Consider the following 12,514-nt stretch of genomic DNA (forward strand, 5'->3'; position numbering starts at 1 on the left):
AACAATGGAGGACTTCAATACCCCACTTTCAGCAATGGACAGATCAACCAGACAGAAAATCAGCAAGGAAACAGCAGAGTTAATTGACACTATTGACCAAATGGACCTAACAGATATCTAAAGAACTTTTCATCCTATAGTTGCAGAATACACATTCTCACTAGTGTATGGAACTTTCTCTAGGACTGACCACAGGCAAGGCCATAAAGCTAATCTAAGCAAATTAAAAAAAAAAAATCAAAATCATACCATGCATCTTCTCTGACCACAATGGAATGAATTAGGAATCAACAATTCAAGAGTCTCTAGAACATACATAAGCACATGGAAATTGAACAACATGCTTCCGCATGAACAATGGGTCATTGAAGAAATCAAAAGAGAAATCAAAACTGTTGAGAAAGATCTTTTTCCATACTATTTGTTGAACTGTATACTTAGTATAGAGTTAACCTTCTGTATATTAAGTTAATTGAAAATAGATTTTAGTAAAAATAAGCATAGGGATAGAGAGGGAGGAGGAAGAAGGGTGGGAAAGCTGATATTGTAGGAAGAATCACTACGTTCCTAAAGTTGTATTTATGAAATGCATAAAGTTTGTATACCTTAAATAAAAGGTTCTGGGGATAAAATTATATATAATATGATATATATAAAAATTCTAGAAGTCTATATTTATAAGTTTTCCAAAAATCAGTATAACAGATTTCATAATTTTGAGGAGTTGGAGAAAAACATGAATAGAAAATACAATTTAGGAGTAATGTTATGCTCATTTATTCTTTTTTTACAAGATTTATTTTATTTGAAAGTCAGAGTTACACACAGAGAGAGAAGGAGAGGCAGAGAGAGAGAGAAGTCTTCCATCTACTGGTTCACTCCCCCAACTGGCCGCAATGGCTGGAGCTGTGCCTGTCCGAAGCCAGGAGCCAGGAGCTTCTTCTGGGTCTGCCATGCAGGTGCAAGGCCCAAGTACTTGGGCCATCTTGTACTGCTTCCCCAAGCCATAACAGAGAGCTGGATCAGAGGTGGAGCAGCCGGGTCTCGAACTGGTGCCAGTATGGGATGCTGGCACTGAAGGCGACGGCTTTACCCGCCACGCCACAGCAGTGGCCCCCATTTATTCTTAAATATTTCACTTGCTGGGCTGGTGCTGTGGCGCAGTGGGTTAAGCCAGCCATCTATAACATCAGCATCCCATATGTACGCCAGTTCAAGTCCCAGTTGTTCCACTTCCAATCCAGCTCCCTGCTAATGTACCTGTGAAAGCATCGTAGGATGGCCCAAGTGCCTGGGCCCCTGCACACATGTGGGAGACCTGGATGAAGCTCCTGGCTTCTGGGCTCAGCCTGGCCCAGTCCTAGCTACTGTGGCCAGTTGGGGAGTGAACCAGTGGATGGAAGATCTCTTTCTCTCTCTGTAATTCTGACTTTGAAATAAATCTTTTAAAACAAATTCACTTAACTGTTTATATACCAAATACTGATTATATGAGTCTATGCTCTTAATGGAATGGATGGTATAGTTTAGGATTTAGGGGACCATGTCAATTACAAAACATTTACCCTCTTTTTTTTTTTTAAAGATTTATTTATTTATTTGAAAGGCAGAGTTACACAGAGACAGGAGAGGCAGAGAGAGAGATCTTCCATCTGATGGTTCACTCCCCAGATGGCCGCAACAGCTGGAACTGTGCCAATCTGAAGCCAGGAGCATATTCCAGGTCTCCCATATGGGTGCAGGAGCCCAAGGACTTGGGCCATCTTCTACTGCTTTCCCGGACCATAGCAGAGAGCTGGACAGGAAGTGGAGCAGCTGGGTCTCAAACTGGCGCCCATATGGGATGCCGGAGCTTCAGGACAGCGCGTAAACCCACTGCACCACAGCGCCAGCGCCAACATTTACCCTCTTTACACTTTAAAATTATCTAACTTTGGGCCGGCGCCGTGGCTTAACAGGCTAATCCTCCGCCTTGCGGCGCCGGCACACCGGGTTCTAGTCCTGGTCGGGGCGCCGGATTCTATCCTGGTTGCCCCTCTTCCAGGCCAGCTCTCTGCTATGGCCCGGGAGTGCAGTGGAGGATGGCCCAAGCCCTTGGGCCCTGCACCCGCATGGGAGACCAGGAGAAGCACCTGGCTCCTGGCTTCGGATCAGCGTGATGTGCCGGCAGCGGCTATTGGAGGGTGAACCAACGGCAAAAAGGAAGACCTTTCTCTCTGTCTCTCTCACTATCCACTCTGCCTGTCAAAAAAAAAAAAAAATTATCTAACTTTATAATACCTCTTATACAGTTATAAGCTTTCATTTGTGTGCTCCATTCTATCATCAGCTCTATCAGTGGTGGGAAACAGACAAAGGAAAAGGGTGGAGGAAAATTTCTTGAGGAGCTCCACCTGATACATGTCTCTAACGGTAAATAGGAATCCATAAGGTACATGAGGGCATAGGCAGCACTACCAGGCATATGTGAAAACAGTAGCCAAAGTACAGAGGTTATAAATAGCATTAGGTATGGGTAATCTACATTGAACTGCTAGAGCTTGTAGCCTGAAAGAGGCAGGGGACAGTGAAGTCCTAAAAGAGAGCAGAAGTCCAAGCATAGAAGGTCTTGGATGCCATTTTTAGGTACTTATTTTTGGCTTGTGCAGGAGAGCAAGTGGTTTGGAGTGAAGCACTGAGAAGCAGCCTTGTATAGTTAAAAGCAGACAGTTGGGGCCGACGCTGTGGCGTAGCAGGTAAAGCTGTTGCTTGCAGTGCCAGCATCCCAAATGAGCACTGGTTCAAGACCCAGCTGCTCCACTTCTGATCCAGCTCTCTGCTGTGGCCTGGGAAGGCAGTAGAAGACTGCCCAAGTCCTTGGGCCCCTGCACTTGCGTGGGAGACTTGGAAGAAGCTCCTGGCTCCTGATTTCAGATCAGTGCAGCTCCAGCCTCTGCAGCCAACTGGGGAGGGAACCAGCAGATGGAAGACCTCTGTCTCTCCTTCTCTTTCTGTGTAACTCTGACTTTCAAATAAATAAATAAATCAAAAAAAAGGAAGGACGGAAGGGAGGGAGGGAGGGAGGGAGGGAAAGAGAGAGAAAAAGAGAGAGAGAGAGAGAAAGCAAGCAAGCAGACAGTTGAGACTCCAGAACAAGATTTGCTAGGTCATTTTTCTGGTCCTTAGGTTTCTCATCTGTGAAGTGAGAGTAACAAACTGTACCTACTTCCTAAGGTTTTTGAGATTTAAATGTTCCTGGCACAGAGTAAGCACTCTGTCAGTATGAGCTATTATCATCTGCATTTCAAACAGATTGTTTTGGTGGTTATTGGGAAATAGATTATAGGAAAGCAGACAGAGATATGGAAAGAAGGCTGGAGTCTGTGATGCTAATCTGTAGGAGAGTGCCTGTGCCATGACAGAAGTAGTTAGGATGGCAGGAAGCAAAACTGGGTGACAATTCAAATGTCAGTGAGGGAAATATAATCGAAGCTGATTGTCAAGTTTCTAGGGAATAAGTACATATTTGACAACCTGTCCATACCACAAAAGAAATAAAAATAAAGCATATCCCAAATGGGAAGGAAAGTAGTCCCCTTTATTTGCATATGTGTTTTTTAATGGAAGTAAAACTTTAGGAAAAATTTCCCAAAGTAATGTAAAAGCTTTATATATGAAGAAAATCTGAATTGCATTGTGTACCAATCAAATGCACCTATACCTTCAAAAACAAAACTATCTGCCTATGCTTAGATAAAATGGAGACCACAAACATGAAAACAACCTACCCTCACAGAACTTATGGTCTACATCCTTAGAAGAGGAGATTCTATTACAAAAGTAGATAAAAATACATTTTTTTAAAAGATTTGTCTATTTATTTACTTGAAAGGTTGGGGGGAAAGACAGACACAGAGAGAGCGCTTTGATCCACTGGTTCACTTCCCAAATGTCTGCAGCAGCCATGGCTGGGCCAAGCTGAAGCCAGGAGCCAGGAGCTCCATTACGATCTCCCACATGGGTGGCAGGAACCCAAGTACCAGGGCCATCATCCAGTGCTTCCCAGGTGCACTAGCAGAAAGCTGGATTAGAAGTGGAAGCAGAATTCAGTCCCAGGCACTGATAAGAGATGTGGGTATCCCAAGCAGCAGCTTAACCCAATCCACTGGGCCATGATACCTGACCCAGACAGTGTTAAGAGGATTGGAGCAGAGATTTGGGAGTAAATATTCATGGTCAAAACTATTTTCAGAAAAACACAAAAAGTTAAGACATTATTTGCCTTTTCAATAGGTTCACATTTACACTGATAGAATAAAAAGCAACGGTGAGTAAAAATGCTAGCACCTAGTACAATCAAGGTAGTAGCACAGAAATGTGTTAGAACATACCATGCACTTACAGTAGAATAGGTTTATGTAAGAAAAGCCTTTGATGAAGCAGTAAAAATTATTAGCTTTAGTAAATTATAAGTACTCTTTCCACAATACTGTTTGTGATGACACAGGAAGCACACTGTGTAGTAAATAATTTAACCTTGGTTAAAGAGGTCTGGCCTTTACCTTTGTCTCCCAGACAGCAATTTCTAAACCCTTGGAATGTCCTATCTGATTACAAAGTGTCTTTTGTTTACCTGGGGACTCTGAGGCACACTAGAGTCTTTGAATGTTTGACTTTTGGTGGGGGCTTTGGATCATGTGGTTACCAGGTTGACCTTCTGAGGGGCTGGAGGCTGTGGTCAGCTGTATGGGCAGTTGGCTATGTCTGCATGGCAAAGGCCCACTAAAGATTGTGGACACCAGAATTTGGGTGAGTTTTCCTTGGTTGCCCATTTTCTCTGTTATCATACACTGCTGCTGGGAAATTTAGCACTGCCCACAATTCCACTGGGAGAGGACAACTGGAAACTCCACACTGGGAACTCTCCTAAAAAAAACAAAACAAAACAAAACAAAACAAAAACCTGCAGGCACCAGTGTTGTGGTGCAGTGGGCTTAGCTGCCATCTGCAATGTGAGCATCCTATAGGTGCTTGTCGAGTCCCAGCTTTTCCACTCTGATCCAGCTCCCTGCTAATCCGCCTGGGAAAGTGGTGCAAGACGGCCAAGTCCTTGGGTCCCTGCCACCCATGTGGGAGACCCAGATGAAGCTTCTGGCTCCTGGTTTTGCTCTAGCTCAGCCCTGCTTTTGTAACCATTAGAGAATAAACCAGGGGGAGAAAGATCTCCCTCTCTCGCTTTGTAACTCTGCCTTTCTATTAAATTAATTTTAAAAAAGATTTGCAAATGGAAAATAGTGTTATTTTTACTACTTTTTGTTGTTGTTTAGGAAAATATAACTATTTTTCATAAAAATGTATATTTATTATAATATTCAATGGGTTAACTTGTACATGAACGCAAATATTTTACATTTCTCAGTTTCATTAACAGATATAATCTATATGAACAAAAAATTCTTTAGGACCCTCAATAATTTTTAAAAGTGTTATGCAGGGGCTAGAGTTGTGGCCTAGCAGGTAAAGCCACTACCTGCAGTGCTGGCATCCCATACGGGCACTGGTTCAAATTCTAGTTACTCCACTTCCGATCCAGCTCTCTGCTACGGCCTGGGAAAGCAGTAGAAGATGGCCTAAGTCCTTGGGCCCTTGCACCCGAGTGGGAGACCCAGAGGAAGCTCCTGGCTCCTGGCTTTGGATTGGCCCCACTCCGGCCATTATAGCCATTTGGGGAGTGAACCAGCTGATGGAAGATTTCTCTCTGCCTCTTCCTCTATGTAACTCTGCCCTTCAAATAAATACATCTTTTTTTTTTTTTAAAGTGAAATGCAATTTTTTTTCCTAAGATTTTATTTATTTCTTTAAAAGGCAGAATTACAGACAGAGGAAGAAACAGAGACAAAGGTTTTCCATCTGCTGGTTCATTCCCCAGATGGCTACAATGGCTGGAGCTGGGAAGCCAGGTGCCAGGAGCTTCTTCCGGGTCTCCCACGTGACACACATGTGCAGGGGCCCAACCAATTGGGCCATCTTCTGCTGCTTTCCTAGGCCATTAGTAGAGAGCTGGGTCAGAAGAGGGACAGCTGGGACACAAACTGGCAACCACATAGATGCCAGCACCACAGGTGGAGGCTTAGACTACTACACCACAGCACCGGCCCCGTAATGTAATTTTTTTTTTTTTTTTTGCCAGGCAGAGTTAGTGAGAAAGACAGACAGTTATAGACAGTGAGAGAGAGACAGAAAGAAAGGTCTTCCTTCCGTTGCTTCACTCCCCTAATGGCTGCCACGGCCGGCATTGCGCCAATCTGAAGCCAGGAGCTGGGTACTTCCTCCCGGTCTCCCATGCGGGTGCAGGGTCCCAAGCACTTGGGCCATCCTCCGCTGCCCTCCAGGGCCACAGTAGAGAGCTGGACTGGAAAAGGAGCAACCAGGACTAGTGCCCGGCTCCCCAGTCAGGACTAGAACCTGGGGTGCCAGCGCCACAGGCGGAGGATTAGCCTAGTGAGCCACGGCGGCAGCCTGTAATGTAATCTTAAAGACCAAAAATTATGAGAAGCACTAAATTAAAAGAGAGGAATCTAGCTTGACAAATAGACAAAGAAATATTCATGGATAAGACGAAGCATATAAAACAACTATAAAATGTCTCTAAAGCATGTGTATAAATGAATAGTATACTCATCAAAACAATTAGTGTGCAACGTTACTTACTCCAAATGTTTACTATTGCTGTCATTGTTCAAAATATTTTAGAACCGTCCCCTCAGAATTTCTTGTAAGACAGTATTCACTATCTTACACTGCTGGCGTGCGCAGTGATGCAGAAGGTTAACCCTCAGCTTGCAATGCTGGCATCACATATGGCCACTGGTTCGAATCCCAGCTGCTCCAGCACTATAGTGCAGTGCGTTAAACTGCACTTGCACTACCCACATCCCTTACCGGCACCAGTTTGAGCCTTGGCTGCTCCACTTCTAATCCATCTCCCTGCTAATGCACCTGGAAAAGCAGAGGATGACTGCCCAAGTTCTTGGGTCCCTGCTACCTATGCCAGAGACCAGCATAGAGTTCTAGGATGTTCTTGGCATTTGGGAAGTCAATCAGCAGATGTAAGGTCTCTCTTTTTCTCTGTCTCTCTCTGTCACTTTGCCTTTCGAATAAATAAATAAATTAAAAAAAAAAAAAAAAAACAGCAGCTCCAAGGTATAATCAACCAGTAGTTTCAGAATAAAAGAAAAGTTTGTTCAGTTTCCAGGATAAAGGGAAACAAAAAATTCTACTTGACATGATAGTATCAGGCAATCAGAATTTGGTGATGGTAGCCATTAAGATAATTCAGTATCTGAGGACTGGTTTCAAGACACTCTTCCCATACTAAAATCTACAGATATTCAAAAAATTTCACAGTATTTGCATAAAACATATATATATATATATTCTGCTGTATACTTTAAATCATTTCTAAATTACTTATAATACCATGTAAAGTTATATAAATACTTGTTATACTGTATTATTTAGAGAATAATGAAAAAAGTTTGTACATGTTCACTACTGATGAAATCATTTTTTTCTGATTATTTTTCAACTAGAGTTGGTTGAATGTACAGAGGCAAACTCATGGCTGTTACTTCTCTTGATTCTCTAAGCAACTTTTGTGAGGCTAAATTTCCTGTATAGGAAAGAAGATACAGTGGATGTCACAATTTTAATCTATTTGGCAGCTTAACTAGCACTGCAAATTAATACATCTGACATTTGGACTGCAAATTATTATCTTTTATGTTTTCATTATCATTAACAACAGCTATTTAAAATTGCTAATACTTGTGGTTACTGTAGTATCAGCAGTATGTACTTTAATACATTATCTCCTTTAATTGTTATTACTCTATTTTCTTTTACATAAAATACCTTTCATTTTTATTATCTGAGAAGCAGAAATAGACAGAGCGAGCAAGAGCACTGCCAACTATTGGTGCCACTCTCCAAATGTCTACATCTGGGGCTGGACCAAGCTGAAGCCAGGAACCCGAAGCTCAATCTAGGTTTCCCATGTGGCTGGCAGGGACCCAAGTTCTTGAGTCATCACCTGCTACCTCCCAGGGTGCACTTTAGCCGTAAGCTAAGATCAAGAGCGGAGCTAAGACACAAACCCAAGTTCTCTGATACAGGATGTAGATGTTTCATTTGCTAGGCCAAACTCCCACTCCATTACTCTATTTTTCAGATGGGAAAATCTAGTAAATGACAGAGCCATGATTTCATCAAGATCTCTTTTGACTACCAAACCTGAAAATCTTCTATTATGATAAATACCACAAGTCAGTATCACTGAGTCTAACCAAATCTAAGTACAGGCACTAAATTAAGTGTTTGGACCTATTAAAATGCAGGTCAAAATCAATCTGAGGTCCTGTCTTGGGAATTAAGCTGACTTCTTTAAGCCATCTTTCCTAGTTGAAACTCCCAACTCCAACAAGGAGCCCCAAATGTTTTCGGCAACAGTATCATTACTGGAAAAAGTATAGTCTTCAAAAGGAATAGAACAAATTATATAGGTAGTCAGCAATAAACATTCTTTTTTTTCTTTTTTTTGACAGAGTGGACAATGAGAGAGAGAGAGAGACAGAGAGGAAGGTCTTCCTTTTTGCTGTTGGTTCACCCTCCAATGGCCGCTGCGGCCGGCACATCTCGCTGATCAGGAGCCAGGTGCTTCTCCTGGTCTCCCATGCGGGTGCAGGGCTCAAGGACTTGGGCCATCCTCCACTGCACTCCCGGCCATAGCAGAGAGCTGGCCTGGAAGAGGGGCAACCGGGATAGAATCCAGCGCCCCAACCGGGACTAGAACCCGGTGTGCCAGTGCCACAAAGCGGAGGATTAGCCTGTTAAGCCACAGCGCCAGCCAGCAATAAACATTCTTATAGGTCAAATGTGTTCCAGAAATTGAGGTAAGTGCTGAAGATACGTGGATATACCAGACACAGTTCCATAGTTCCCGTCCTCAAAGAATTTAATGAAAGGGCCAATGTTGTGGAGCAATAGGTAAAGCCACCGCCTGCGATGTCTGCATCCCACATGGGTGCAAGTTCACATTCTTGCTACTCCACTTCTGATCTGGCTACCTGCTAATGCGTCTGGGAAAGCAATGGAAGACAGCCCAAGTACTTGGGTCCCTGCCAGCTATGTGGGACACCCGGATGGAGTTTCAGGTTCCAGGCTTTGGCCTGGTCCAGCTTTGGCCATTGTGGCCATCGGAGGAGTGAACCAGCAGATGGAAGACTTATTTCTCTCTTCTTAATTCTGCTTTCAAATAAATAAATAAACATTAAAAATAAATTTAAAAAATTTTAAAGAATTTTTAAAAAGAATTTTATGAGGGATAATTGAACATTTTTGAAGGATTTATTTATTTTATTTGAAAGTCAGAGTTAACGGAGAGAGAGACAGAGAGAGATCTTCCACCTGCTGCCCCAAATGGCCGCAATGGCCTGGGCTGGGCCAAGCTGAAGGCAGGAACCAGGATCTTCATCTAGATCTCCCACATGGGTGCAGGGAGCTGGATCTTCCATTGCTTTTCTAGGCATATTAACAGGGAGCTAGATCAGAAGTGCAGCAGCCAGGACTTGAACTGGTGCCCATAATGGAATGCCAGCGTCACAGGTAGCAGCTTAACTCACTATGGCACAATGCTGGCCCCAGAGAATTAAAAGTGTTGAAAAAAATAAAGTTACGTAGGTGTTACAGAAATCCATCTGGAGCACCAAGGGGGCAAACAAAAGGAATAGTCCATCCTCATCTAGGTGAGAAGTACCTTTAATTTTGAATGAACTACTGTATTTAAGGTATATACAGTAGTCCCCCCACTGATCCTAGGTTTCACTTTTTGTGGTTTCAGTTACTTGTAGTCCACCAAGGTCCAAAAATATTAAATGGAGGGATAGGCACTGTGGCAGAGGGCTAAGCTACTGCTTGGGACAAACCGCATCCCATACTGGAGTGCCTGTGCTTGAGTTTCGCTGTTTCCAACGTGGCTTCCGGCTAATGTGCCTATGAGGCAGCAGATGATGGTGCAAGCAGCGAATCCCTGCCACCCATGTCAAAGACTCAACTGGACATCCTGGACTTCCTAGATCCGGCCTGACCTATTTCCCAACTGTTGTGGGCATTTGGGGAGTGAAACAGTAGACAGAAGACTTCTTTCTTACTTTTGCTCTGCCTTTCAAATAAATAGAAATGAAAAAACATTTTAAAAACATTAAATGGAAAATTCCAGAAATAAACTCATATGTTTAGAATTGCACACTGTTCAGAGTAACATGATGAAATTTCAAGTCATGTCACTCAAACCTGCCTGGGATTTGAATCATTCCTTTGTCCAGTGTACATTCCTTTGCACTGTGTACAGCACTTATTATTATGAATTGTGATACCACAGTGCTTGTGTTCAAGTAACCTTTACATATTTTATTTAGTAATGGGCCCAAAGTACTACAGTAGGGATGCCGGCAATTCAGATCCGCTAAAAAGAAACCATAAAGGGCTTCTTTAAGCAAAAATGTTAAAATTCTGGATCTAGGGAGGAAAAAAAACCTGTATGCTAAGATCTAAAGTAAGAATCAATCTTCTGTGAAATTATGAAGGAAAAAGAACTTTGTGTTAGTTTTGTTCTTATTTCTCAAACTGCAAAGTTATGGCTCCAGTGTGTGACAGTGCTTAGGTAAGATGGAAAAGACACCATATCTGTGTATGTAAACAATAAAAAAAAAGCATAATATATATAGGGATTAGTACTATCTATGGTTTCTGGAATCCACTGAGGATCCTGGAACATAGTCCCTGCTGATAAGGGGCAACTACTCTGTCTCTAAAGTAATTTTTAAAAACTAAAAAAATAAAGGAGACTAAATGTACTAGTCAAAAAATAATTTAGGAAGTTATAACAGACTGTGCTTCAAAATTTTATGCAGACAGAAAAATCAACTTTATGCAGGCTCCTAGCTAGAGAAGGAAAGCATTACATCAAAACTGCAGGAGTTTTCTGATGGCAGAACACTCATTACTTCACTGGCACGGGAAGAATCCTACTGGAGAAACACTCAGTGTATTTTTCCCTCCTCTCCTCTCTTTCCCAAGATAGTAGAGCTCTTCTAATGGGCTATTTTATTTTATTATTGTTTTATAAGATTTATTTATTTATTTGAAAGACAGAGACAGACAGACAGACAGACTCTCCAAATGGGTACAATGGCAGGAGCTGGGCCGATCTGAAGCCAGGAGCCAGGAGCTTTTTCTGGGTCTTCCATGTGGGTGCAGGGGCCCAAATACTTGGGCCACCTTCTGTTGCTTTCCTAGGTACATTAGCAGGAAGCTGGAATGGAAGTAGAGCAGTTGGGACTTGAACCAGCACCCATATGGGATGCAGTGCTGCAGGTGGTAGCTCTACCCACTACCAACACAATGAAGGCCTCTCTAATGGGTAATTTTAAAGCAGGAAGTAGACATGCACTGATCTACCTTTCCTGTCTCCCACAGCTTGCCTGCATGAAGTATGTATTCTCCTCTTTGACAGAGGCAGGTCCTTAAGAGTCCTAAGTGAAGAAAATGCTTTAAGGAGACTTGAGATCAATAGTGGAAAGTCCAGTATGATGAAGACAAAGAATGAGTTCTGCAATGGCAACATAAAGGTCACTGATAACTGTGAGAGGAATGTTTTTGGTGTTTTAGTTGGAGAAGAGAAGCAGAATCTACTGGGCTAAAGTATTATTGAGAGAGAAGGAAGTGGAACAGAGCACGAGCAGTTCTTTGCTGTGATAAGGAGCATACAGGGACTGGAGGGGAAGTGTATCGAGGGAGGTCATTCTTTTTCTTTCTTTCTTTTTTTTTTTTTTTTAAAGATTTATTTTATTCATTTGAAAGGCAGAGAAAGGAGAGAGAGAGAAAGATCTTCCTTCCTCTGGTTCACTCCCCAGGTGGCCGCAAAGGTTGGGCCTGGGCCAGACGAAAGCCAGGAGCCAGGAACTTCATCCAGGTCTCCCACGTGGGTTCAGAGGCCCAAGAACTTGGGACATCTTCCACTGCTTTAGCAGGGAGCTAGAATTGCAGGTGGTAGCTTTACCTGCTATGCCACAATATCAGTCTCAGTCTTTCATTTTTTAAAAATTTATTTATTGTTTTCAGTTGCGATGCTGATGGAAAAAAAAAAGGTAGAAAAGAGGATGTAGAAGCAGAGAAAAATGACCACAAGAGTGGGATTAACTGCAGGAGTGACGTCTTTGAGGAGGACTGGGATGGATGCGCTCTCTATCACAAGTAGAAAAGTCCCTTTTTAGGAGCAAAAATTATTTTTCTATTGTAAGAGGAGGGGATTCAGAGAAAAAGCAGTACATATATTATCACAGAAATTTGATGAAAAAGCAGAATTTTCATATTAATATTTGATAAAGCAGACTTAGAGCAAAGAAAATTACTAGAGACAAAGGACATTACATAATGATTAAAGGATCAATCCACCAAGAGGATGTAACGATCCTTA

General features: G+C 42.5%; 1 protein-coding gene across 10 annotated transcripts in view; it reads right to left on the reverse strand.

Moving 5' to 3' along the window:
• The window catches only part of XRCC2 (X-ray repair cross complementing 2), a 169,183-nt gene that overhangs the window by 146,724 nt on the left and 9,945 nt on the right, over positions 1 to 12,514 (reverse strand). For 3 of the 10 annotated variants that reach the window (XR_009865979.1, XR_009865978.1, XM_062192889.1), the window contains exon 2: positions 4,613 to 4,905. The exons of the other annotated variants lie outside the window; for them this stretch is intronic. The gene's annotated coding sequence lies outside the window, so the exon portion shown is untranslated. The remainder of the gene's footprint in view (positions 1 to 4,612; positions 4,906 to 12,514) is intronic. 10 annotated transcript variants of the gene reach the window in all.

Source organism: Lepus europaeus, chromosome 5 (genome assembly GCF_033115175.1).
Source record: "Lepus europaeus isolate LE1 chromosome 5, mLepTim1.pri, whole genome shotgun sequence".
NCBI classification, from domain to species: domain Eukaryota; kingdom Metazoa; phylum Chordata; class Mammalia; order Lagomorpha; family Leporidae; genus Lepus; species Lepus europaeus.